The sequence below is a fragment of the Varroa jacobsoni genome, unplaced genomic scaffold (genome assembly GCF_002532875.2).
Source record: "Varroa jacobsoni isolate VJ856 unplaced genomic scaffold, vjacob_1.0 scaffold_1196, whole genome shotgun sequence".
Taxonomy (NCBI): domain Eukaryota; kingdom Metazoa; phylum Arthropoda; class Arachnida; order Mesostigmata; family Varroidae; genus Varroa; species Varroa jacobsoni.
The window spans coordinates 46,472-72,428 of NW_019214098.1; the positions used below are offsets into that span (position 1 = coordinate 46,472).

Genomic DNA, 25,957 nt, shown 5'->3' on the forward strand with positions numbered 1-25,957 from the left:
TGCATACATATGTAGGTACAAGTCTAGACGACTAGTTAGTGCTGCAGTGTAGAAATAGAAATACTCGGAAATGAAAGGAAACGCAGTTTGAAGAAAGGCAGATTGCAGGTGTTATCTACGATCAGTGCTTTAGTCGTAACCTGCCAACGTTAAAGTTCCAAGATGGAATTGTCGACAGTCTTGAAACATTGCACATATCAGGCACTACGTTTCATTTTCGGACCAGAGCAAATTCGTTAAACACAATTATAATATACATTGGGAAACACTATTCAGTATTATAAAGATGTCTCACCTTTGCTCGCGCCGTTGAAGGATATTTATACACTGCATAGAGCCATTTTATGCTGAATTTATAATATACTGGCAACGCATATATCTTAGTATCGTATTGAGAGGTCTGACATCAGTGTAAATTAGTTTTATAGGCTGGACGCCCACACGGCATTTACTATATTTTACCGCGCCCTTTTTCGCACTGTTATATATGAGTATTCTAATCCATATAATAATCCAGTCCTAGCTTCGTGTTAGATATAGCCGCGTTCCATGCGATCAACTGCGGCTCGTGTATTTCTTTAACACATAGCTAACGGTAATTCAACAGGCTCGTTTTCCGTTATTAATTACAATAGCTTTTTTCATATCACTTCTCCACTTTCATCAAAAAACGTATGAGTATACATTTTCATAGCGTTCCCGCATAGAAACACGTTCTGTGCGCTTCCTATGCGGGAACACTATGAAAATCTCCGTTCATCTCTTTTCTCTCACAACAAACGATCAATTTATCGTTTTATATGGTTTTGCAATCACTGCAGGTTCTCTAAAACAAGTGACACGCGCGCATGTCTTTACGTGTAAGCATATTTGTTGGTAAAGATAAGTTGAAGTACTTTACTAAATTGTCAGACTTGAGGCGTACTCACTTTTCGATCATGTTCCCGTTATTTTCCTGACATTCCAGCTTGTTCACCTTTTGCGTTTTTTCTTTCATTTTCGTTTTCGTATTTGTCATCCCTACCTCTTCACATCAACGGCGCTTTCCTAAACCTTGACCTTCTGTCGCCTGTCGCTTCTATGCTTCCTTCTTTTTCATTCTTTCCATAATACGTGCCTGACTTGGCCTTCTCCTGTCCTTGTCCAGACACAGCCAGGAAACTAAACAAACACCTCCGTCTCAACAAAAATGGAAACATTTTGGTTGATGGAAAGACAGTTCTCGTTCGCTTGCCTATTGGTTTGCCCTTTTCCACTCACTTCTTTTTTCATTCACTTTCTTCCTCAGACAGTTCGTAAGTCCACAGCCCTGCCATAAGTAACAACTCTGGAGGCAGCAGTAACAAGAGCTCTCGTGAGTGTAACAGCACTGAAATTGCTTCGCCGGCTATTCGGATATTATGGCAGTGCGGGTTCGTAGAACGCGAATAGGTACTCGCAGGTCAACTGACTGCCGCGCATTGTGTTCTTCGTCACCTTTGGTTCAAAACCCCTTTAAGGACCCTGTCTTAAAACAGGTATCTCTTTTAAAACGCCCAGCATCATCCAATCCAATTTCTATTAGAAATCACTCGTCCCCGGGTCCTCTTTACACTAACGGTGGTAGCACACTATCGATTATACTTTTTTGTCGAAGCTCCTACTAGCGTATATGTATAAACGCATAATGAACTTGCCGCTCGTTTAATGCCTACAGGTAGACAATATGTTTGGCTGAAGAACAGATAGAAACATGACTTGTTAATTCATTTAAACCTTATTTGCATTTTTTGGTAAAATACATTTTACATTATTAATACCTTTGGTGAATTTTTATTAATGATGGCTCCAGAAGCATTAATAAAAAGTAACATCCAATAGTTGTTAGAAAGGGTTTGAATTTGGGTATGATTATAGATACTATTAATGAAGTTTTCTGCGAGCTTTTTTTTAATTTTTTAGAGAACTCCCTCACCTAGAATAGGAATTAGACCTCCAATAAAAATTGCGTTTTTTAATCCTTTATTTCACAAGTCAAGTTTTAAGATAACTACAATTAGTAAGTCAGGTAATTAATTTTAACTTCGCTTACATAAATTGTGCTCCACGCAGGTTCTCTAATAGCATTTTACTAAATGTATAATATGCAAATCGAAGCAGAACAGCAAGAAGTTACCTTTTGAATCTTTGCTTAGGTAAGTGTGACTTGCAAAGCTATTTTAAATTATGATTCATACATTTCACGGAACACAAGTACAATATCTCGCAGATTTTCTACGCTCTCTCCGCAATAAGCATGCATCAGTCATGCAAAAAAACCTCACTTTCCGAGACAGGTCATCAGGCGCTGGAGCTCTTGTCGGGTCTGATACAGGACAGAGTTCCTTAACGATCTTCGCTCTGTGATTTATAAGGAAATTATTTCCAGCTAGACGTAAATCGCATAGTATTTTCTGAAGCGGTCTTCTTCAGATAACCAGCCAAGGACGGCCTACTACCATAATAATACCTGCACCTTGCATTGGAGGACATTACCATGCAGACGCAGTGATATAAGTTGGCTCCAGGGCTCGGGATGAATTGGCGCATAAGGAGCTAGTTACAGAGAAAGAATTATGGGGGCATAGTAGGATGGTCAAGTCTTCCCCTTTTAACTCCACTCGCGATCATTGCCATCTTTGCTATAGGCGATATAAAAGGCCTTATGGACACGGAAGAGCGCTTATTTATCTCTCCAAAAAGGGACATCCCGTGGCCAGCCGCAAAACTTTTCATATGGGCAAAGTTTGGAAAGCTTTGGGGCACTCGGAAGTGTAGAAGAACAGAGAGAAAAATCACACGTGCCTGGTTCAAGGTAAACGTATAAATGCTTGGAGTCTTGCTACTTAAAGGACAAACTGATGCAAGGTAAATCGACTGAGTATAAACCCTTACGAGCGACTTTACCTCCGAAGGTATATAGCATCATGACGCATTGTTGCGTGCGAAAAGAGCAACCGGATACTCTGTTCGGCAGCCACTTAAAGTTCCTATATGTTGAGTTTCTAGAAACAAAAGAACCGATATAGTAATCGTAATAATATATCGTCCTCAAGTACATAAACATATGTTCATACAAATCTGGTTTCGGGGGACGCTCTTATGGAACAAGGATCGCGACTATACAAGGTACTGGCGTCCATATTATAACAGTACAAACTTCACAGGCCAGCAAGATACCATGGTTGGGCAGTGATTGCGATAATAGCCCGTTCGGGTTAGCAGCGCGAAAACTTCTATCAGAAGTATTAGAGAGAGAAATAGAGAACATTTGTTGTATGTGCATGTCTCATGATTAGAATATGCATACGTGGTGATTTGTCCCTTAGTATTGTCTAACACGATACATTAAGTACATCTGATGGCCACTGAACGCTCTTATTGATGTAAAACGTTTGTGATCCGGCCTTCAATATTTTTTAGTGAGAGCATTTAATATTACTTGTTTCAAACCAGCGAGAAAGTCGCTTTCGAGTTCGACTTTGATGTTTCATATCATTCGTTTAGCACAGCTAGAGAAGAAAACTGTGCTAAAAGCTGCCAGTTGACGAACAGGGTGCTGAGATGAAAAGTGAAGAAAAAAGAACCGGTCGTTAAGGCTATCGCTATATATGATCTATTGATATAAGAGCGAGTTTTACGTGGCGAGAAACACCCACGGGGAGCGAACGCTACAGAGTCAGCAGCAGATAACGTAACTTAAAACTAACACTCTTTTGGCATTACCACTGCTGCTGTTTGAATAGAGATGTTATTGGACAAAGGATGGTGGCTGGATGTAACTGGAAGGGAAACTGACATCTTAGCTTTGCCTTAATATGGCGCTAACGCTTGCCATTAGCAGCGCCTGCTTCTAGACGTTGTCACTCTCTCTCGCTGCCGTTGACGCTCCGCTCTTCCTTGTAGCAGGAAACGGTGAATTTCCTGCGTTAAATCTGTAAAACTCATTGTTTAGCCGGCGGCTATAGTTCTGTAGCTCATTCGTGCGCTCGCACGCCAATGACGACCTTTTCTTTTTTACATTCTGCTTTCTTTTTCGTAATTTTTTTTCGCTTTGGGTTGCATCCTTTCCTTCGTTAACGCGAGCAGGAATCCAAAGCGATAGAAATGGGGAAGTGTTTGCAGTTTTTTCGAAAAGCCGCGCGCACAAAATGTACAAGCGCTTGACAAACAGGGTCGAAGCAGACGATGAGAGAATGGAAGACTCATAAGGCGGTCTTAAAAAAGGAGTCCTGTACGAAGAAGGAGACGCCTGAGGATTCTTTTTTTCAGTCGCTCGCGATCCATTCTTCGTTGTCACCGGCTCATACTGTGGCGGTGCCCCTTTCTCTTTATTTTCAGTGCTACGCGCTGAATTATTATATTTTTTGTTCTGGTGACCGCTGGACATGCTGTCTTAGTGGCTTGACGCGACAGCCTGTTTTGTACTGATAGCTTGATTATCTCCTAGATATGTTGTAACTGCGCTCCGCACTTAGTCAAATTGCTTTTTCCGCCGATCATTGTTAGATATTTTGTGTAACTAATACGGTTACGCGCATTGATTCCATTAAGTTTTGATGAAACCACCAGAAATAGACTGCGCACTGGGTGGCAACGAAATACAGCTCAACGTCAAATCTTATTCACACCCATTGTATACTCATCTTTTTGGCCCTTATAATTGCTCTACTAAATATATTACCTAAAGAGATAGATATGCCGATTCCTGGTTTCTTTCTGCTTCCGTTTCGACATGGCATAGAGGGTGTTCAATATTTACGTACAACAGTGCTTCGCTCTACCTAAACACTTAGGAAGCAGTTATCTTACCTCTTAAATGTGATGCCATGCGCATGGTAGGTTTCCGTTCTAAATCTTTTATTTCTGTACACGTGACCGGGTCTAGAGCCCAGTACCATGATTCTCGTGATCCTTGTTCACTATTGGCCTATTTATAATATTGTACTTACGCTATAAATGTTAAGTAATCCGTTCATGTTTCCCCTTTTAGCCTAGATAGACGAGCTAGTTAGAGGGGAAACCTTCCGCTGTTAATCATCTGTATAGTTTCTCGCAGTACACTAAAGTTCGCTTGTACATATGTTCGCTACAAAACGACGGTGGTAACAAAGGATTTTGCACAGAACCGCTGCCTCTGGCACTGCCACAGTTAGACACACAGAAGCTATCTGGCAGTGCGAGGTAAAAGCGATTTTTTAATAAGCCTTATTTTAGACTTTACATTCTTCAAGACAGAAGCGCGATGATGAACAGAAGAGAGAAAGGGAAAAGGAGAACAATAGGAGCATATCGCCCGAGTCTAGCCATCAGCCAGTTAGTTTGCAGTGGTACGGCTTTTAGCAGCAGCGGATGAGATGGAATCGACGGCTTTTGCGACCCTTGCTAGCGTCGCTAACAGAACTGCCGAAGAACGAGCAGACATAGAGCGAACGCAAGCGACAAAGCGAGGAACCTAAAGAGAGAAGGTTCTCGAAAGGGGAACCACCTGAACATAAGAAAGGTCTACTGTAAGTAATGCTAGATCTGCCTCTACTAGCCGTTTCTATCGACGGCCCAAAAACTTGGAGAGTTGTTCATTCACCTCTAATTTGTGGAAACAGCCGAAACGAAAAGGAAGATACCATTTGTGCAATAGGAACCATGACTACAACGACAAATAACCATCGTGGAACGAATAACGATGTCAACAGAAGCGACCACATCGAAAAGTCGTCGCAGTTTAATTTATGACCGGCGATGATTTGGCTGGAACAGGTGCTGTATATGTACACAAAGGAACCATTATGCTTTTGAGGTTACGACATTCGCATCGTTCACGCTAATTTTTGAATACGGTCCAACGTCACGCTTTTCAGGAGCACGTGGCTCATGACGTGATGCTATCGGGAAAGTAATGCTTCGCCTTTTAACAAATCAGATACAATCATTGATGTTGTACGTAGAGCAAATGTTCGGTAATTGACAAACGTCCGAAGTGCAGAGGAAAGCTCTCTAACATCATCGTAAACATTTCCTAACACAGCTCATTCAGTAAATACCGTGCGTTTATGAAGTGACTAGATAAAATGTATGCAAATCATCTTAATATGAACTTCGCATCGAGTGCCTACCGCCAGATGGCGCACACAGCAAACCTATCGAATTTGTGACACTCGAACGTTCCTTTGAGATCTCGTGCAATGATTACATACGACAAGGCTGAATGAGGCATAATCAGGTTTGAAATAACTAAATCACTTATTCAATCGCTGACCTCGAATGCGATACATACGTAGGTCATTGTCAGCCCTCAGTCAGTGAAGTAGCGCGTGAGGTACTGTATAATTTGATCGCTTTAGCTAAGTTTTAAAGATGTATTTTGTGGGAATTCCAGTCTAGCTATTAAAAGTCTTGATGGGTGTGTGCTCTTTCTCTGTAGTCGCTCTTGACAGCTTAAGTGTACACAGCTAATAAAATAGTTATTTTGTTCCTATGTCAAAGCATAATTATAAATTTTAAATTTAAAGAAATTATAAATAAACTTCGTGCTTTGTATACAGATGTAAAAACAAAGAATGGCAGTAAGCACAATTCATTAGGGTTTTATATTCGAAATTAGTTCTAAGTTCTATAGAATAGTCTACTCGTATAACATACGATTTTATCACACTGTAATATTTCGTCTGACTATTCTAATTGTGGAAATAGATACGTACGTCTGCTTTCAATATGTTGCCTTCAACGTTGCTTTTGGCAAGGCGATCGCTTGCCTGGAACGATATTTATTCCGAACGAATTTAATAGTGAGCAAGATTACGCTATCTCTCACAATGCCCCAAATGATTGTACACATGTTTAGAAATAAAAGTCTACAGTAGAAGAAATTAATATTCCCTTTCGTATGAAATGTAATTTTTCATTACCGAAGGGTTCAGAGACGAATTTTTTCCATATGTCATGTGGTGGTCAGCATGGTGTGGTTATGTTTAAAGCAAATACAACGGAGGAATAGCCTATACTGTTACTATTCGCATAACAAATAACATGTTGGACATCCAATCCATTTCGAAATCTCGGCCTGTTTTCAATTCCAAGGAGTTAGTATCTCCTTGATTTCAAGAAGAAGTTTATATATATCGCTCTCTTAAGCGTCGCCAATCCGAATACGGACGACGTTCGACACAGCGGATTTGACGATCTGTCGTTTGGACTGCAGCATTCTCCCATGGGTTGCCTCCTACGTACGTGTACCACTGCTGCTATCCAGATACAGTGGAATGCAGCCAAAAAATGCTGTCTCCTTCTCGGCCTATTTCTTGTAGGATGTCACTGTTGTTTAGACGTGCGATTTACGTGGCGACACACTAGTAATGACAGAGGTTTTTGTCTGCCTACATCACGACTGTTGCAGCCTCCATTAAGAACACGTCGATATATATATATATATATAGAGGCTGCGTGGCAATACCAGTTTGAATTCCACCTAAATTGTGTTGCTGTTAGGTACTGACCGCTATGTCCTGCTTGGTAGGTCAGATTAAGGACCAAAAATGCTACTATAAGTTTGCTTTATCTGTCTGTCTTGTTGTACGAAATAGGCAGTTCTACAGAGGAAGTACTTTCTGCGTAACAACCGTATCCGACAAGAAATTGCAAGGAAAGGTGTACTGCGCTGAAGGACTTGGCATTATAGACTCACTACGCCAATCAAATTCGTCACAACGCCTATCGCTTTTTCTCCCCCGCCTCTTTTCAGCCCCTAGCCTTTTACCGTAACTGGCGTGGTTTCTTCCATAAATGTATGGTACGGCTAATGCATGCCCTCGGAAGATCCCTAGGTCCTCTATCTCGCTGTATCCGTTCGCCTCCTTCTGCGCGGGCAAGATACATTGTACGCGGCTGTTGTGCTGCAAAGGAGGGCCGGGAGAGTAAGCGGGGTAGCAGTAGACACAGACGCACACCGAAGGCCGCTGGGATTGAAAAGACAGCCACACAGTGCGTTTGTTCATCCGTTCGCGCGCCCTCAGAAGGAAAGAAGATCTCGAATACTGGCCAGCGTTCAAAGGTTGGAAGCGAGTTCGACCTCGGTCAGCTTGACTGCGCCAAGGCGACGCAAGCCAACCTGTTTTCCCGACAAAGGGCGTCATTGGGTCTTTCGCCAGACTGTGCCCTTATCATTGCTTAGCCACTGCGTCCCTTCATTCAAATATTCAATAAGTATTTGGCATAACTGGTGGTATTGAACGAAAGAAAGAAACGGACACGAGAGAGAATAGAAAAAGAATATGAAGACCAGGGGCACATGACGGCATGGGTGGAAAAACCGGAGCTGAAGCAGAAGGTAGCGCCACTACGGCCTGATAAAATGAATGGCTAGCTCAACTTGAACGGCCAATTCAATGTTGGTAGCGGGTGGATGACCTTGCCTTGGGCCCCACCACTACCAAACATTTCCTTTGTGACTGTGGCCTCTAAACCTCTCTGAGAAGAGAACCACAGCCACCACAAAAGTCACTTCCCGATGGCCAATTTGCGCTCCCTACGCTAAAAAGTTCAAGAGAGCAAAGGCTCACTCAGGCTGGCCTCACCTTCAAAAATCCCCCAAAAAAGGGCCTGGAATACGGCACTGTTGTTAAACCCCACCATGGCTGATACCGAAATAGAGTCGAGTTGGTACTAGGTGGACGTTCAATCTCCAGTAAAGAAATAAGATGTAGGCACAATTATAAGAAAGGAACGATCTGAAGAGTTCTGTTGCTTGGCGGTTGGACTTCAGCTAATTCGCTGGTTCCTTTTTGTCTTTCGATCCTGATATACGCCTTGCGTCTTTTCGAGGTCCCCGGCACTGCTGAAGCAAACAACCAAATCCACGACCAGGAACCAGTCTCAACGAGGAGTTAAGAGGGCAGCATTATGCTACCTAAACACTTCACTAGCCTAAAGCTTATTTATAGCTATGGCGACACATAATTTTGTCAAGCACGACGAGCATCTGGGGGCGCGCGTGAGTCGAGAAGGCTGCAGATGGACGCTAACGTGTAGGCAGCTATCTAATTCCTCCCACCCCAACAACAACTATTCAAGACTCGAGCTATTTCTTTCCTGTCTTTCCTTTATCATTTGAAGCAAGTAGAACAACTGTTCGCTTGGCAAGACAGACTCGAACTGGAGATGCTCTTCTTAACGAAAGACTCTTCTCCGTTAACGTTAGAAGAATGCTGGCCGTTTGGCACGTACGTTACCAGGTCACTGGGAGAATAGCTTTTCTTTTGGGAGTTGGCTAGCATACCACCATTACGCTGGCACTCGACTGGCGCACCCACGGACGCTACAAGAAACTCGCTGAGCGTGAATTCCATTGAGTGGGTCAATTTGTGCGCAACACGTTCGACGAGTAGGAGCGGTCTCTATGCCGTAGACAGGCCTGCTCTCAAGCTGTCCACCAATGGACAGAGAAGATAATGGCAAAATGCAACACTTGCTCAAAACTTGGAATTGGGGTATAAGAAAGGGGGCATCTTTCTTTCCTCTTACGCCACTATTTTGACTACTTTGTCTGTCGAATACTGGGGGCCATACCGATAAGCATCTTCCGCATTTCTTTTTTCGCCTTCCTCCGTTCTCTTGCAGCCTTCGATTGAAGTTTAGCCGACCTGTAAACGTGTCCGTCCTCTCATTCGCGTCCGTCCCATTTTAGGGTGGGCTCGAGATTCAATTACAGGTACGGACGGATTCGGAGAAACAACTGGCCTCGGCTGGCGAATTGCCACAACAAGCAACGAGCCAGTCTGTCTGCCCTCCGTTGTTAGTCGGCCATCAGCCGCCGTTGTTCTGCTGTTGTACGTAGTAGACTCAGACCCCCCGGCAAGATCGCTGCTCCTAATGGCTGCTTTGCTGAGCACGTCAACTTGTAGGGTTTACTATCAAGAACTAGCTAGCTTGTTATCGACTGCATATAGGAGGTCGCTGTCCTGCCCTGTACAGTTTGTACACTCACTCTGGATAGAGCCTGACTCTAGTTTGAGAACTAAGTGAATACGAAAAATAAATCGGGGTGGGAACCTTAAACAGTTAAACCGCACAGATATCTCATTCGAGGCAATTGACATGCGTCGATGTTCGATATGGGCCACCAAGCCGGCGTGCATTCGTTTGTTTAAGTGCTTTTGTATCTGTAAGTGCGTAATGTAATAGGACAGTACATTGGATGTCAAACACAGGTACCTAGCGCATCCAAGTTGGGGTACTATAGCAGTGGAAATGAGTCTTCTGAAAAGCTGTTTTTTCTAGCCGCTGAATTCCCAGTCACCGCTATCTCCACTGGCAGTATATGAGTGCCCATATTCGCATACGCTGCATGTATGGATACCTGCATCTGTATATACATTCATGTGTATACACATTGGCACTTATTCCTATAAGATATACCGCTCCCATACAAGGACAGCTCTATCGTCTACCTTTATCTCATCTTTACAGGCGACATGGCCTGCGAACGGTTGTGATGACTGAATTTCTCTAGCTATGTGCTGCAACATAGAAAAACGCCTAGCACACTATAAAGAGCGTTGATTTTTACCAAATTCTAAGATTGTTTGTCTGTTTCTTTTTTGAAGAAAATTCACTCTTTTCATTTTCTATCAGGCAAGCGACAAATTTCGATCACACAGTAATCCTTTATGGGCTTGGAAAACTTTTTAATGGTCTACAATCTTTCGACGCAAAGATGTAAGTACGTTCTTGTACGCCTATTTCATTTTTACGATCGGACGAGTATCCTAGGTTTGATTGGTAGTTGATCATTGTGAAACCGCTATAATAGGTGCAACTATTGCTTACCTACATATATATACGAAGACGAACAAACGGTCTTAATAAAAATCAAAGTAAACTAGTAACAATGTAGCCAATGCTGTGCAACGCACTTTGCAGTAGCTGTCGTTCGAACAGTTCGTTGTCGATTAACCGATGTTTCTACGCTTTCGATTTTTGCTCGCATACTGGTTATTCTTTTTTATCGCAGGATATGATTGATGAAGAGGGTGGCTGCCACCCCTCTTTCGCGACCATTTCACCACCTCAATTGTTTTCTTTTTTCATGTGCGCCCCCGATAAATTCAATGCTGAGCTACCAGTAGCACAGGCCACCCTTACCAAAGGTAGATGTCACCAAAACAACCAAAAACAAAATCATGCAACACCGATGCATGTCAACGTGTTGCCTTTTCGGAGGCCCAGGCTTCAGTGAAGTCGTCCAACTGTCTCTTTTGCATTGTCCCTAAAGTCCTATTTGTGCACCTACCTTGTGCCCTCCAGGCTACAGCAAAGGTTGATTTCTGCTATTTCATGCCGGCGTGGGCTACTTTGGAGCAGGCCAGGCAGCAGTCACAGAACCATTGTATAACGGCTTGCTGCTACGATTATGGCTATGTGCCGTCTTGGTTGTCCCCGCCTCCGTCGCCTTTTTTGGATCGCCCTCACACCCTGGACTGCAGTCGATGTTGCGGCAGAGCTGGCAGCAGTGGCACCAACGTATTATTCACTTTTCCACTTCTCCCGAGAGTTTCCGGCGTCGGTGTACGGTCTGGATGTATCTGCGTGTGTGTGCGTACGCCGTGGTAAAATACATTCATTAATTGTGTTTCTTGCCCCATGTGTCCTACGGGGCTTGACGCGGCTTTTGTGTGGAGCCCAGACAGAGCAGAGCTGTGTTGCAAGATTCAACTTGGGGAAGGAGGTTACAACGTTATACAAAGGGTACAGGGATGTGTCGGAAACATGGAGAGAGAAGCATATGCAATGCAATGGTTGCAGCTTACAACTGTTTCCAACACTCGTGTATTCCGTCGTATCCTGCTAGACCTGATGCTGGTGGAAGTACGTGCTGGCCCCTCTGTTAGTAGGAGGATTGACGTCCTACACAAATGGCTGCACGTCCCACTCCTGTGAACGAGTGTTTCTGCGTTTACCAGTTTCGTTCGTTGGTTCGTTCACCAAGTTTGCAATCACGGGACGACAATGACCGGCAAGTTGCAGCTGAGCATCTGCAAAAGACGCACCGTGGAGACGCGTATAGGCACATACACTTTTGCCCATATACTTTTCAATATAACCAACATAAAAGACGAGCTGAGAGTCTTTTGTGCAGAAAACAAAGAAAAGGAGAGGACGGAGATTTTGTTGGATTTCATGTCCACCAGTTTTCTTGTACTATTCTTCTTTAGCATTTCCTTTTATATACGAAAAGTTAAGCCAGTTAATGATCTTATTTAACCACAACCATCTCTCTAGTGAAATGTCCTATGTTTATAATAGTATTTTGGTAGACATATGTAGGTACATAAATACCATGTACATCTATATACGTGCATATGAACGTGCGCCTCTGTATACTCTTTTCGATTCACGATATTACCGGACTATATAGTAATAACATTAATTTTTCAAAGAGGACAGAAAAATGGATCAGTGACGTACAATTAGAACCAGTGCCCATGATGTGACCTGAAGAGTCTTCCTTGGACCGCATAGGCCTGCCTCAGCTAGTCGGCTGGCCTGCTTGCCCATCTTCACGTCATCTCCCGGTCGGCTCGGGAATTGTGCCAAAGTGCTTGATGAGAAAATAATCTTTCTTTTTCCATTCTATCCTGTCATGGCTAGTCGGCTCCCCCTTCCTTCGCCTATTCCCCAGACCGTCTATTTCCAATATCGGCAGAAGTGCTGTCAGTGAACGGCGACAGTGTGCAGCCGTTCGCACTTCCGCATACTCTACTGTCATCTGCCCTTCGACAGCTTTTAAGTAGTTTCTCTTTTTTAAATTGTCTGCTGGAAGGCGCTAAATGGAAAAAGCGTCCTACTTTGATTCGACGTAGACAGCGTGGGTGGTGGCCGAGGCAAATGGCCGAGGAGGGGCGGGGGGGACAAACGAATTGAGTCGAGGCGAAGAAAGAGACAGGCAGAAATGTCATATCTAGCCTCACTCTGGCCTGTCACGCCACACACGTCCTCAATTTAGTAACGAACCGAGAATCATTGCAGACCCACTTCATCTACATGGCTATTTATAGACCAATTAGATTGCTGATTATGGGACTACTGGGTGAACATAAACAGGTGCATTTTGCCAATGTTAAGCTGATTTCCTTCATTGCAAAAGCAAAATACACTGACAAGCAAATAATATTGAGTAATAAATTCCCTATAAAAAATTGATTAGGGACTCAGATAGCGATAGTAGTTGGCGTTCCAAACGTTACCAGCAATAGCAGCGTTTTGCAGAACAGCTTCGCTTCTTGGCCTATTGGCATAGAAATAAAATTTCAACCGAGAGACACACGTGCGGATGAATAGAAGACTGTACATTATGGACAGGAATGAAAAATTCAGGACAAAATTAAATCGTTTGGCAACTTGGCAAATTTTAGAATGAGCGTTAATAACAATGACTTACTTGGATATATATACCTCCATAGATACAGGAAAAAAAAATACTGTGTTTTTTTCCCGTATCTATCACGCAGTATTCGAATCAACTTAATCATCATCGTAGCAGTAGTACAGTCTTCTCTAATCCATGTAAATTTGTCCGAAGTAGTAACAGCCATATGCCGGTATTGTGGTCGTGCATAATTAATGAATAATGTTTTAGGATGACAATATCGTTGAAATTTTATTCATCGAAACTTTATCCAGATCTGCGTGGTAATCACATAGGAGCAGAATCCTAACTTGAAAATTGTTAGACATGTGCGTACAATTAGATCACATGTTAAGCTTGTTGCGCTCCTTTTCCTTCCATCGCTTGTACAGCACAACTCATTTTTTGTCTATAAACGATGCAACCTAATGTTCAACAATGACCTTGTGATTGCAAGATGACTTCGTTTGTTGTTGTTCACCCCCCGTGGTCGTAATAAGCGTGCCAATGACACCGCCATAGATCGCTTGCACATCACGCACACATTGTTGCTTCTGTTGTATAAGCCTGGCCATGTCTCCGTGTTGCCCTTCTTTCGCCATCCCCTACTTATCAATTTATCCAGCGCCTTGGCGTCAATGCATTTGCATAATATAGATCATGTATAATGCATGCCTGAAGCATCAGTGCCAATATTAGTAATTATGTCGGCTTGCAGAGCTGCCATACGAGCATGTATATATACCCATGTTTTATACATACACAGCAAGAACATAAACGTGCGGTAGCAGGACGCCGGTAAACTACTAAAAATATGTTGCATCCCATCAACAAAGGCGACAACGACTTCCAGGCTTGTCTTTTAGGCTTCCTGAGCTTCATATGGTCCTTCCTGTTATCCTCGGTGCCGCTTAATAGGGCTCTGTTTCAATACTTCAGGCAAAGCAAAGAATCCACTTACTCAAGGTAGAAGAGCCCGTTGCCAAACAGTGCAGAAGGTACTGCGCTCATTTCATAGGTGTTTTGTAAGTGGGGGAGGCTGTGATGTTGCTTCACGGTTTCCGTAGTAGGTTTGTGAGGGACTCCAGAGCTCGACAACGAGCTATGATACAGGTTGAAAATCCCTCAAAAGTTAAAAGGCTGTTAAACTGTTGCTTGGCATTTTTTTAGTTATAACCTCGTGTGGCAGTTCTTCAGATATTCCAGTATCGTAAACTACCTGTATTGCCTTGCAAAGGCTTTTCATATCGCGAAACCTCGTAGGTCGTCGAAATTTTCTGCTTCAGAGTAACACCCTATATGTGTTATATTCCATGCTGCACAACCTGGTTCTCATAAAAATACTGTGATTCATCAAATCGGATAAAAGTAAGTTAATCTTTCAGGAAGAAAAACTAGCCAAGTATAGGGCAATTCAACGACAGCCGAATAGAGCAAGGCCCGATTCGTTGTAATGTTTGTGCATGCTAAGCTCTGTAAAGAATGACTACATTATAATGAGAATCGCACAAACGTAAAAACATAACTAGAGGTGATCATAAACACGAGGTATCTTATGGCTGAATCAACTTTTCTGTTGCCCTTGTCACTGCTCTCTTGTTGACAATTGAATGATGTTCGCTTAGCGATTATTTCTACGAAGATATGGCCGCGCCTTAGAGAAGAATTTCAAAAGGGCCGTCGGGTATCGTCTCTGCCACGCCCTTTATCAAGAACGTGTCCATTTTACGTCGGACATGATTATCTCTCATGCTATTGTCGGAGCAGAAGAACTCGACACCGCATCAATTTGCCAACGAGACAGTATCCTGAAGCTCTCATGCCAGACAAAGCAGTTTGAGATTTATGTGAAAAAAGAATATATCTCATTTGAAAATATTATTTACACGTTTAGAAAGGATTTGTGATTTCAAAATTTATAATGAATTTTGATAGCCATGCAGTGTCGAGGTAAAAGTCTAAATGGATAAAATGCCTGTTATCGCCACTACGCCTAGGACTCAAATATGGTTGCAAATGTGTCAGAAGTTTGTGAGGTAGCTAGTAGTTATATCGTCTGATAGAATTATGGTCTTGAAGATACGTTAGCGTGCATATGGTTATCCACCGTCGTTATCATACTTACAGGTATTGAGTTGAAACGTATTCAATTAATTTTCACGCATTTACTTAGTGATATAATGCTTTCAAATGACAACCTCAAACAAGTTGTGCGTTCTTTCCAAGTCCTGTAGTGAAAATGTGAATCTTGCAGTTTAGCGAGATCGTTTGTTTGCTCACTGGAGCCACGGTGGGCTATTAGAAGCACAACAGTAAGCTCCGCATTGTACCTAGAGCTCTGCAACGGCGACCCTAGTAGATACTATCTGCTTAGGGAACGGGCTATCCGATGGGCGCCCGGGGAAAACCGAATGCAGTCCATGGTGTACTGAAGAATGGGGGCTTATGGTTGGGATGGTGGTATCCTTTAGTTGAAGCAGTTTGTCAAAACGCGCATTTATTGGACATCCATTGGACAGAATGGGCCATTCGCCTGACTGCCGGGCAGCAGCTTCAGGGTGGTCTCGTCAAATCTCGTGCTTCTTCGAGCTTCAACCAGCCTCTGTACCCCCAAGAGAATCACGCAGGCGGCGCTACCCCGGCAGTACCCTGTGTCAGTACCCGGCACGCGGCTCGACACCCGTTACAGTCGGGAAACTTTTCGGCTATGAGAAGACGGCCTGCCGCCACCGACATCCGCACTGTGGCCTGCCTACACCCACACATACACAACGTACCCTTATGACCCGCCTCTTTCAGACTCGCACCGTATCTGCCGCCTGATGTCGCACTCTGGCGTTTACCGCTTACCATCCGCCGTCCGTTTGCTTGCCATACTCGCCAAAAGGCGCCGTGCGTCCCATCCCGATGGCCAATATCAAAAGTAGGAGCGCCAGATGCTAGGTCGATTTAAAGTGTCTGCATGCCTCCCAGCACCTTACGTCAGCGTCGGCCCTATTCGGTCCCGTACTGCCCTCTTTAGCCTTCGCCTTTTGCTTTTTACCCCATCTGTTCCCACAGATCTTCCCTTGACCTGACCCTGCGTGAAGTTCTCCATCGAACGTCACAACATCGCCTGTGTGCTGCCTCCCGTCCTGTGGTTGAGAGACCGTTCTGTACGCATAAAAGCAATCACTGCAAGTGGAGAGACAACGAAAGGAACAACCAAGTAACAGGATAAGACTCCGTGGCCGTTTCTGTCCATCTGCGTGGATCATTATAGCACCATTATTGCTACTACTGTTCCTTACAGGATGTGGCTAAAACATGAAAAGGAAAACCTTTCCCTGGCACTACCTTTTAAAAAAAATCGTTCTTTAGTTTTCTCATGAGTTACGTTTGTGACTCATCTCTAGTATGCATTGCGCTAGCCTGTGCCAGCCAAGACGAGTTCGATGGTTCTACACAACTGTTTAATAAAATGTGTATCACGATTGTAAAACTCAAGGTGCGGCTTGTCGAAGGTAGTAAACAGGTCTTATAATATTGCACGTTCTAAGTGGACAAAAAATAGAATGAGTGCTTGACTAGGCCTTGCTTATTTTCATGTAGGAAATTACGAAGTATTCCAAGTATACGGCAGAGTGTACAAGTGAATATTCATTTACTTGTGCTATCTAAATCTGTTTGTTGTAGAAGTTCAGCACTGGCTCCTCAAGAACAATGCCGATTCTAGCGACGGCTGTACTAAGCAAACTAACCAGAGCAACGGGCATTTAAGCCTAGAAAAGCTGACACCCTGATCGTCTCTCCAATAACCTATGTCACGGCTAGAACACTCGTGTAATAACAGCCACAAGAAGCGCCTTCCTGCCACAAGGCCCGAAGCCGAGTTCCGGCAATGAAGCTCGCTTGGGTCCTGCTTGGCAGACTGTTACCTGAGACTCGAAAAAATCCCATAGCCGACTGGAGGTATGACCACTAACAAAACAAAACAAACCGAAGCACTGGGTATTATGGACCTGTGTAAATCTAATAGATGCTATAGTAGACACATGCATAAGCGGCCACCACGAGTGCAGCTTTCACTGTTTCGATTCTATTGCTTTTTCTAAACTTGTCAGAAACGAAAGTAATGAAGCAATGTTAATGTTTCATTTACACGGATACGTGTATATATATATATATACGACATAAACGCTGAGCCGAGCTCAAACCGGAAAAATCAACAGCACCCTTCTCTGGAGCAGATATCCCTATAGATGGTCTACTTCTTTTTCCTTTTTTTCGCAGCAGAAATGGGTCTGTTCACACTTTTACTTTCCCGAAAAATAAGCGGTTACTATTCGACGACCCTCAGCCGCCCGCAATTTCTTCGTATAATGCTATTGCCGTCAGCGACACTCCTGAAAGCGCCGTTCGTCCTGCTGCTGCTTTTGCACTATGGTGCCCATCTCGGACGGCGTCGGTTGAGCTTAGTCCGGATACGACCCGACGGAAGTTTCATTTAAGATTAGACTTATTGCCTCGGTACGAGCTCTCACTATCCTATAACGTTTCCGGCCGGTTTTACCGTCTCACAGAGACTAACTTTTGCGATGTTCTTATAGCGAAACCGGGCGCAATCGCTTGGCAGACGGGGCGCGCCGCTTGACTGAAACTAACTTCCGCCGCTACTGCTGCCGCTGCAATGGTGTCAGCATTAATAGCCCCCCTCAACGTCCGACCAACGGGTCGACACCAGTGAACTCTAATGCAAACGCTATCGCAAACTTACTTCTGAAATCGCTGCCTGCTACTTGACTATAATACACAGCGAATAGCGATCCCGCAGGCACTTCACGCACCCGCGTGACACAGCCATTTTTAAGGGAAATCGGCCGGCTTCCTTGTGTTGTGGTTACCGACACAACACCCGATGATTTTTCCTGCTTTGCTTTGATGCTCTGCTTTGATGGTAAGTAAACATAATTGTTATATATATTTCTTCTATAAAGCCTTGTTTATGCATGTTTACGATAGTTCATATATGTATATATACAGTCTGTCTATAGACAGTTTCTTCAAAAAAGTGATTTGTATGCATTATTTGCGCGGCCTCGCTTACGTTATGCCTGTTTCCATTCTTCTTAGCTAATCAAATGTGTCCAAGTTTTTCATATAAGGAGTGCCTGTTACTTCTATAGATGAGTAGGCGGGAATGCTAGCTGTTGCAGGCCTTCTGGCGCGACCGGCCGACGTTGTGGGGCTGCAGCAGCAGCAGTCGTACCAGCAATAACATTGCTGCCGCCAATGTTAAAATCCATAACCCTTTTACTTTCCCTTCCCCGCTTCTATTTTGAACATGTTCACAGACATAAGGCTTGCCACAATAGAAAAAATCGAAACAAAAGGCATTCACGGCTCAAACCCAGCCTCTGGTAGTGCACTTCGATCTGACGTAAAGTCGAGGGACGTCCATCGAGTAAGGCCACCATGGCTTGCCTAACAGTTTGCTGGTAAACAAGTTCAGCAACGGGTGATCGTACAGACAAACTAACCAGAGCCACGTGAAAATAAGACAAAATACTAACCTGTCATAAAAATAACAGTACTGTAAAGGGACAAAAAAAAAAAAGGAAAATGAGAACATTTTGAAATCCTTTTGAAAATCTTTTTTCTACCCGTTTTATCATGAGCGAGTCGTGGGCGAAGTCCGAGTTAAAAGACTAAGAAAAAACTGTCCCATATTCGTAAAGTGAACAAGGGAATAACGAGCGTAACACGACGTCGCATTGTAGTGAATGCAATTTCGTGCTGCTACTGGCTTCGCTACTTAGTTGGTCGAATCTATGTCTGTTAGCAGCTCATGCGATAACTAAGTACGGGAACTACTCAGAGACGCGGCTGGGAACAGCAAAAAGGCTCGTTTTAGAGGAAAGGGAGGAACGTGTGCAACCAAACTTAACGACGTTGCCGGCAGTTCGCGAACCACTGTCCCGTTTGGAACCGACCTCCTAGATCAAAAGAAGGACTTCGCCAGCGACTGCCTGGCGAACTAGCAGATTGGTCTCGTATTTGGGAGGAAGGTTCTGGGTTGCACGGACGCTGCGGTTGCTGTTGGTGATGGACGCCGGGAGTGGCGCTGGTGACGGTGGTAATATTGGCGGTGAGGTTGGGGCAATGATCTGTAAAGTTGGAATTGGCGCGATTCTCCTTTCTCCGTTTATCTTTGTCACTCTCTTATCCACTTCGATTTTCTCTCTCTCTCACGTCGACTTCTGTTCTTCGGCTAGTGCAGCGTGTTGACTGGCATCGCCGGCGATCTGCGATACGCTGCGGCCGCCATCACAGCCTCTGGCTTTCGAGGAAAAGTTGTAGGCGGCGTGCGGTCCCTTTCAGCGACTCCGTGGTGACAGCGGAGGCTCGGGGAGCACTGGTGGCACTGCCTTCCGTTATCCACTTGACTCCCCACCTCGTTCGCTCGCCTGCCCTCTTTTCGCATAAGGGGTGATCGGCCAAAGCATCAGGAGTTCCGAACGACCAGGGAGACAACTTTGAATTAGAGTTAAGGCAAAACGGATTTTGGCAAGCAAAAAGGCAAGAACGAACAACCATTCTTACGTTGGCGGGAAGAATGAGAGCGGCTGCCATACGAGAAGTTCTTTCTTCTCTCCCAGTCGGCTGCCTTCGACTTGGACTGCCCCTGTTCGGCTTTAGCTGCGGGTATGCTAGTCTGATAGCTTCGGCAGACCTGCGAACGACCGAGCAGGTGGACCTCCTAGCCCTCTCGCCATGCCTATGCCTGAATTACCACCGTCCCACCCTAGTTTGTGTGCCATCGGTTACATGCACACGCTGCAAGCCAACGGTAGCAGCAGCAGCAGCAGCAGCAATAGCAGCCCATACATACCCCATTCGATTTCTGACTCCTCACCTTCCTGTGCCTTAGCCTTCGTTGCCCAACGGAATGGAGTATCGCCAATATATTATTTTTCTTGCCGGTTAGATTCGTTACCATTGCAAACACCAGCTTCGCGACCACGAGCATCAGCGGCAGTCGGATTCAATACAAACAAGTGGCCACTTACTGCTGGATATGGAAGCGAAGGGTCGGTTGTAATTGTACCGAAGTGCTATATCCGGACCAATGACGCCATTACGGTAACTATGTCTACCGAGTGGACATGCCAACGAATGAACGCACGAATCAAGAAAGAAGCGGACAAACGAAGAGGACCAACAAGGACTAGGTGAGGAAGACGAAAACGACAAATAGCAGGGTGTCTTTGCGAGTTTAATAGCAGCGGGAGCATTGTGCGATGAAACTAAAAAACCGGGTAAGCGGAAGGCTGCGGCGAATGATTGGCCGCAGTTAACGCTTCTCAATGGTACAGGCCAGCGGCAGAGTCCTGAAGTCAGTGGTGTTGACCAAGCAGTGGCCACAACAGGATGAACCCCTTTCAGCTTAGTCGTGGTTCTACCTCCCATCCTCTATCTACCGTCTGCATCCAACCTCCCCCGCGAATGTATATCAACACACTTTTGTCGTTGTCGTCGTTACCATTGCAGTCGGTGCCGCCCCTGCCTGAAGCGGAATCACAACTTCCTTTATTCCCATAGTTTTTCTTTTCCTCGGTTGACTTACTGATTCATTGGCCTGTCAGCGCCGTTTAAGCAGAGGAAAGTTGGAGCCCCGCAAGCAAAGCCAGTACCAGCCGCAGCCCCTCTCTGCGAAGTTGACACATTCGTAAGATTCTCAGTCACTCTGCAGCGCAAGCGATCTAGTCGCCTTTCTGGGGAAGCAGCGAGAAACAAGCGAACAGGCGGGCTTGTCGCGGAGTGGTGAAGCAGATCCCATGAAACAACCAGCCACAAAATTACTCTAAAAGCAAAATCTAATTTAGCGGATAGCTGATCTAACATCGCTATACACGGTGCTGAGACTGCAGCTGCTGGTATAAGGGCGGCCATGCCAGTTGACACGACCGCTACCGCTAGTCAAGCTGCTGCCGCTGTTTGTAACGCTGCTATCGTATCTTCTGTTGCTGTTGTTGCGTGAAAAGATTGGCGAAAGCTCTACTTTCTCGTGCGGAGAGGTAGGCCATTAATCTGAGGAGAGCAGTGAGAATAAGTCGACGTCCATGTCAAGCCCAGATCAGATAAGAGATAGCCGCCTGTTGGCAAGCAACTCGAACACATCTGAACCATGGCAGCTAGCACAGCGCGGCTGGGCAGCATCGCAGCACCGCAGTCCCAACAGAACCGAACTTGCAAGCGTAGCGCAGAAGGACTCAACTTCAGCACTATTTGGAAACGTCGTCTTGGATTGCTGCTGTGACTACAATAGCAATGATGTTGACTGAGGCGATATCGTTGAGGGGAACGGGCTCTGAAGAGGTCAATGAGAACGGTCACAGACGCTTAGTCAGGAAGATCAGCGATAAAAGCAGCGGGCGTGCCAGCAGGGCTAGTGAGAGCAGAGTCGTCAGGCGAGGAGACCAGAAGGAGCTAAGGGCGGCAGAATGCAAGCAGGAGAAGACTTCTTGGATAGCTACGACCGCTGCTTGTGCTGCTGCTGCTGCTGCCGCTTCAACAACAGCTAACAGCTCGCCTAGTAGACAGCCAAGCAGATAAGTATTTTGGTGGTATTCAAGCCTCATTTGAAGTCTATCTCGGGTAGATCAATGCGATGTCATTAACAGACTGACCAATCAACCAGCCCCTGTGGCGGCAACGAGTAGAGCCTCGATGTCGGTGGTATTGGTGTTTACAGCCGTGGCGCTGATGGTCGAATGCTAAGACGGAGACAAAGGCTATTCAGAAGAACTAGTACTGGCAAAAAGATAATAAAGAGAGTGAAAGGGAGGGATAGAAGAGGTAATATTACTGACTGCCACCGTTCATTGTTTCTCCGTTCTGGAGAGCCTCCGACACCGCCAAATCTGACTGGCTCATGCCCATGTTTCTCCCTTCTCCGCGCTACAGAGAAGTGCTTACGCGTCGCTTCCGCCTGTCGGATAGTGGAGCTACCAATAGCTAAGTGAGGAACTCAACGACAGTGGTGCCAGTGGTATTAGTTGAAGAGTAAGACAGGACACCTCGATTCGCCAATGAGCCCCAGCGTCTCTCTCTGTTTCACTATCGTTCACTCGTTTGAGGACTGCTTAGTGCTCATTCCCGACGCTTTTCTCTGTCTAGACCCGATCACTGGAGTACGAACTATCGGCTGAGGCGCTCCGCCTCTGCCTGCCTTTGCCCCTACTTGCGCCCGGGCGCGCTACGAGATGAACGCACCGTTGTGCGGCTGCAGAGGGGCCCATCAGTCAGCTTCCACCGCCACATACAAAGCAAAGTCCACGAGGTCAGTGGAGGATCATTCATCGTTCACAATTTCTTTGTCGCTAAAACCAACGGAGCAGCAAAACTAGTGGGACGGCCATGGATAATCGGAACACCGCTTCTGCTTCTTCACGGAGGGTTGACTGGTCGGTGGGGGATTGGTCTGACGATCAGAAGCCGGCCGAGGCAGTAAGGATATATTCAGGGCTGCCACAAGGATTTCGGAACTGAAATTAGGACCTTGAGGAACACAGAGAAAAGCGAGCGTAGGTGAAGCTGTGTTGCAGAGAGCAATAGAGATGAGTGTTTTTAATTGTGCGCCCTTATGTCTCCTGCTGCTGCTGCTGTTTCTTCTTCTTCTAGTGCCGCTGTCGCTTGTGACGCCGACCCTCGCTTTCGCCTGGATTTCCAGCGCATTGCGCATGCTTTACACTCAACAACGCTTATCTTACGCAAGCAAACCACCATCTTTTTTTCTAATTGCTGCCCGACGGGGCGCCATCACCCATTTTTAGTGGCGTGGCCACGGCTCTTCGTATATGCGTATCGCTCGGTCTTTGCTATTGTAACATAGTGCCACTGCAGTCAGAGCAGTAGTGAAGCATGCGTTCCTATCCCCGTACGACCACTCTCTATACGCACAGCATCGTATAGAGTTCTGCCAACGAGCAGCGTCTTATCTGTGTGTCTTTATTTAGCATTATAAGTACGATGTGACGATGTCAGCTTCCTGATTAGAAAATGAAGCAAAGAAGCTAGGACCCTTGGATTGAAAGGCTCTTACTTTTTTTTTTACCAAACAAGTAGTTACAACAAGTTTTAAGCAAATCACCTTGCAGTTGAATACAGAATTGATTAATTAGTTGGTTCGTAGACATCGGATTGTGTATGAAAGTACGTTCGAGGGCTATTCAAAGGACAGATGTTCTATTCTGTTCACTAAGAGGTGAACTCTACTCTACCCGTCGATAACGGACCCTACATTTATAATACAATTCGCCATTAGTTGTTCCTTATTGTACTGTTACGAAGCGGAGTCTAATTGAAGCCATAATCATATTGAAGAGGTGTTAAATGAATGAATGCTATATGTGACTGACCCAATCGAAGATGACCTTATTTGAAACGAGGTCATTTCTTCAAGGAGGTATTATAGCTATATCCTGATTGAGTTGAGATGCTGTTTATTGCTATGTGAACGATAGTGCCATTGAAATATCAGTGTTGTCATTCACGATCGATCCAAGCACCTTCACCAGTCCGCTCACTTCAGACGTGTGTACTTTTGATGATGCACAAACCATCTGTCACTCGAACCTGTTACTAAAGCTAAATGAATAATGAGAGCCATCCTTTTTAAAATACACCTTTACCCTGCCGCATCCTCGACTTCGAACTTTTAGCTTCAATAGATTAGTTCAGATCTTGATCTTTCTTGCAGAAGACTTGACCAATATTATCAGAGTAAACGGTAGCAGACGCCATTGAACGACTGAATGATTCGATGTATTTTTATTCTTGTTTGTATATTAACATAAACATATATCGAATTTACTAAGTGCGGCAAGCTGAATGGCGTAACACTCGTTTCATTGTCTTGTTTACTGCGCATCAATTTGGTAGCACTGATATGAAGAGCAGACCATAATAAATGGATCGCTCAAAACCATAGCATTTTACGGCCTAACCCAGGCGAACGTAGAACGAGAAAAGGCTTGAGACAATCAACGACATTACATAAGATCCGCACGTAATCGTCTAATAGTAATGCAGTAATAACATGTACCCCAGTGGCAACTGGACGGACGATTGTCGTTCAATAGATCTATTCGTATTTTCTAGCAGACATCTCCCACGCGCCGACTCTGGCCTTTATTTCTTCGTCCCTTCGTTCTTTCTATCGTTTCGCTCGTCCAGCTGTACATATACATAAGTATATGTACAGCTGGACGTACACATATACATGTAGAAGAAATCAAGCACTGACCTTCGATGCAGGCAACAGGATCTGCTACTGTAATACCTCTCAAATAGATAACCTTATCTGTGCGATCAACGGGCTAATAGAAATCGGCGAAAACAAAACGGCGGGGGGCTGGAGCAGCCAAAACAACGACAGAAAAAATTTCAGACACGAGTAGGTAGCACTAGCTAAAACACATCTGACCCTGGGGGGTTATTAAATAAACCACTGATCATGTGATCGGCACGCTAATTTTCCATAGTGATATGGCATAATTTAGAAATCAATGGCTTCAGCAAGGGCTGTACGAGCAGTAGCGATAACAGCATAAGCAACAGTTGCCATGCTCGATCTGGCAACGGCTTCACTATCGCGTACTCACCACGCCAATTCGGTGCAAGTTTCCAGACGATGCAGCAGGTCGTGATTAAAATGAACTAGTCTTAGTTTGTGCGGTTGCCTGAATCCGATCTAGGCTTCTGCTAAGCCACGGTTGACCCAGTCGTAAATGTGTCAAATTAGACAAAGCACGCAATCCGTAATCATACGCCTATACGTATACGCACTTTATGGAGGCTTTCGACTTTTACGATAGACCTATTCGAAAGTAATAGATTTCTCGAATAGAACGAAATACAGCAAGGTGTTATTATCGTTTGACTTAGTAGTTTCGATGGCGGAGAACATCATCTCTACTACTAGTACGCTAAGTGGCATGTACAACAATATGAGCGTTTTTCGGAAAGTAGCTATAGATTATTTCTATCAGCGGATAACGCGCAGCCAGTTATTAAATCAAAAGCCCCTTGACCCAATTAAAGCAGTGTCGTATTCACAGGATGCTTTCGTGTTTAAGATTATCATACCGTTTGACGTTTGTATTAGGCAGGGTACAATCAAACATATGCATAACATTGCATTGTGAATAGGAAGTTAGCTATGGCTTGTAGCACTATTGACATAACATGTTATTTTGAAAAAATACCATCATGGCTCCCAATTGTAAAACGCCTCTTGGACGACACCTATTCTTCGTCATAAATATGTGAGGAGAAATGTGCTCTCTGCATACATTAGGGGTCGTATATTGTATTTATTCATTCATGGCTAAGGAATGAATAAATACAAATTCCATATCTTCCATATGAGTATTTCCGAAGACACGCTTCAAAACCAGGGCAATTTGACGGTAGGGTGTCAAGGACTCGTGTTTGATAATCATATAACACACGTCCTTGTTAGGCACACGGCCTAAGTGGCCGCGTCACATTTTAACT

The 25,957-nt window shown here is 44.7% G+C and overlaps 1 protein-coding gene and 1 long non-coding RNA gene across 8 annotated transcripts in view; one reads left to right on the top strand and one right to left on the bottom strand.

The window, feature by feature from the left end:
- Positions 1-25,957, bottom strand: part of LOC111267519 (uncharacterized) — a 265,929-nt gene that overhangs the window by 46,435 nt on the left and 193,537 nt on the right. The gene's annotated exons all lie outside the window — the stretch shown is intronic.
- LOC111267520 (uncharacterized) overlaps positions 1-25,957 on the top strand; it is a 60,003-nt gene that overhangs the window by 16,644 nt on the left and 17,402 nt on the right. For 2 of the 5 annotated variants that reach the window (XR_015313846.1, XR_015313847.1), the window contains exons 1-2: positions 3-1,517; positions 17,093-18,353. This is a non-coding gene — a long non-coding RNA (uncharacterized LOC111267520). Of the gene's footprint in view, positions 1-2; positions 1,518-17,092; positions 18,354-25,957 lie in introns of those variants that run through there. The other 3 variants (XR_002684673.2, XR_002684674.2, XR_015313849.1) reach the window with 3 other exon arrangements.